Here is a 3,037-nt window from a genome sequence, read left to right as displayed (position 1 = left end):
CGGCAACTGGAATTCTGGCCTGAAAGTGGAGCAAAGTTGAGATACCTATTCTGTGCAACTCCAAACGCCGTCAAAATCAACGAGGATTTTTTTTCCCGATTTATCGAAAATACTGGGTCGGAGAAGTGCCAGAGGGGCACCAGGGGGTTCCCACAAGCCTGCACGGCGCGGCCACCCCCCCCCCCCCAAGGTCGCGCCATGGGGGCTTGTGGGCAGCCCACTAGCCCACTTGCTCCCCTCTTTTGCTATATGGAGGGTTTCGTCCAGGAAAAAATTGGGGAGGAGCTTTTTCGTGGTTTCGCCGCCGCCATGAGGCGGAACTTGAGCAGAACCAATCTAGAGCTCCAGCACGACAATCCTGCCGGGGAAACTTCCCTCTCGGAGGGGGAAATCGTCGCCATCGTCATCACCAACACTCCTCTCATCGGAGGGGACTCGTCACCATCAACATCTTCATCAGCACCATCTCATCTCCAAACCCTAGTTCATCACTTGTAACCAATCTCCATCTCGCGACTCCGATTGGTACTTGTAAGGTTGCTAGTAGTGTTGATTACTATTTGTAGTTGATGCTAGTGGAATTATTTTGTGGAAGAGTTTATGTTCAGATCCTTGATGCTACTCATTACCTCTCTGGTCATGAATATGATTATGCTTTGTGAGTAGTTACTTTTGTTCCTGAGGACATGGGATAAGTCATGCTAATAGTAGTCATGTGAGTTTGGTATTCGTTCGGTAATTTGATGTTGTATGTTGTTTTTCCTCTAGTGGCATTATGTGAACGTCGACTACATAACACTTCACCATTATTTGGGCCTAGAGGAAGGCATTGGGAAGTAGTAAGTAGATGATGGGTTGCTAGAGTGATAGAAGCTTAAACCTAGTTTATGTGTTGCTTCGTAAGGGGCTGATTTGGATCCACTAGTTTAATGCTATGGTTAGACTTTGTCTTAATTCTTATTTCGTAGTTGCGGATGCTTGCGAGAGGGGTTAATCATAAGTGGGATGCTTGTCCAAGTAAGGGCAGTACCCAAGCGCCGGTCCACCCACATATCAAACTATCAAAGTAACGAACGCGAATCATATGAACATGATGAAACTAGCATGACAGAAATTCCCATGTGTCCTCGGGAGCGTTTTTCCTCCTATAAGACTTTGTCCAAGCTTGTCCCTTGCTACAAAAGGGATTGGGACACTTTGTTGCACCGTTGCTACTTTCGTTACTTGTTGCTTGCTACGAATCATCTCACCACACAATCACTTGTTAATGATAATTTCAGTGCTTGCAGATATTTCCTTGCTGAAAACCACTTGTCAGATCCTTCTGCTCCTCGTTGGGTTCGACACTCTTACTTATCAAAAGGACTACGATTGATCCCCTATACTTGTGGGTCATCAAGACTCTTTTCTGGCGCCGTTGCCGGGGAATGAAGCGCCTGTGGTAAGTGGAACTTGCTAAGCAAACATTCATATAGTGTGCTTAAAGTTATTGTCACTTGTCACTATGGATACTAATCCTTTGAGGTGCTTGTTCGGGGTATCTTCACCTCGAACGGAAGCACAAATAGCTGCTCCTCAACCTACTGTACCTACTGAAAATATTTTCTTTGAATTTCCTTCGGGTATGCTTGAGAAATTGCTGGCTAATCCTTTTACAGGAGATGGAACATCACATCCAGACTTGCATCTAGTCTATGTAGATGAAGTTTGTGGTTTATTTAAGCTTGCAGGTGTACCCGAGGATGAGGTCAAGAAGAATGTCTTTCCTTTATATTTGAAGGATAAGGCGTTGACATGGTATAGGCTATGTGATGATACTGGATCATGGGACTACAATCGGTTGAAATTGGAATTTCATCAAAAGTTTAATCCTATGCATTTAGTACATCGTGATCGGAATTATATTTATAATTTTTGGCCTCGTGACAGAGAAAGCATCGCTCAAGCTTGGGGAGGCTTAAATCAATGCTATATTCATGCCCCAATCATGAGCTCTTGAGAGAAATTATCATTCAGAACTTCTATGCTCGACTTTCTCATGATGATCGCACCATGCTTGACACTTCTTGTACCGGTTCTTTTATGAAGAGAGATATTGACTTCAAATGGAATTTATTGGAGAGAATTAAACGCAACTCTGAAGATTGGGAGCTTGAAGAAGGTAAGGAGTCAGGTATGAATTTCACGTTTGATTGCGTTAAATCCTTTATTGAGACAAATACCTTTAGTGATTTTAGCGCTAAGTATGGACTTGAATCTAAGATAGTAGCTTCATTGTGTGAATCCTTTGCTGCTCATATTGATCTCCCCAAAGAGAAGTGGTTTAAATATCATCCTCCATTAGAAGTCAATGTAGTTAAACCCACTCCAGTTGAAGAGAAAGTCATTGCCTAAAGTGATCCTGTTGTTCCCAGTGCTTACATTGAGAAACCACCTTTCCCTGTTAGGATAAAGGATCATTCTAAAGCTTCAACTTTGATACGTAGAGGCTATATTAGAACACCTACACCCCCTGAGCAAATTAGAGTTGAACCTAGCATTGCTATTATCAAAGATATTCTGTCTGAAGAAGTTGAGGGACATAATATTCAATTCTGTGAAGATGCTGCTAGAATTGCTAAACCTCACGTTAGAGACAAACATAGGCCTGTTGTTGGCATGCATGTGGTTTCTGTTAAGATAGGAGATCATTGTTATCATGGTTTATGTGACGTGGGTGCTAGTGTTGGTGCAATACCTCAATCCTTATACGATGAAATCAAAGATGAGATTGCACCTGTTGAGATAGAGCCCATTGATGTCACTATTCAGCTTGCCAATAGAGATACTATCTGCCATGTGGGAATTGTTAGGGATGTTGAAGTCTTGTGTGGTAAAATAAATTATCCTGCTGATTTCCTTGTTCTTGCTACCGCATAAGATAGCTTTTGTCCCATCATATTTGGTAGACCTTTTCTCAATACTGTCAATGCTCATATTGATTGTGAGAAGCAAACTGTCACTGTTGGCTTTGAAGGTGTGTCACATGAGTTCAATT

This window comes from Hordeum vulgare, chromosome 1H, assembly GCF_904849725.1.
Source record: "Hordeum vulgare subsp. vulgare chromosome 1H, MorexV3_pseudomolecules_assembly, whole genome shotgun sequence".
Lineage (NCBI taxonomy): Eukaryota > Viridiplantae > Streptophyta > Magnoliopsida > Poales > Poaceae > Hordeum > Hordeum vulgare.
Note: the sequence above shows the minus strand (reverse complement) of the source record.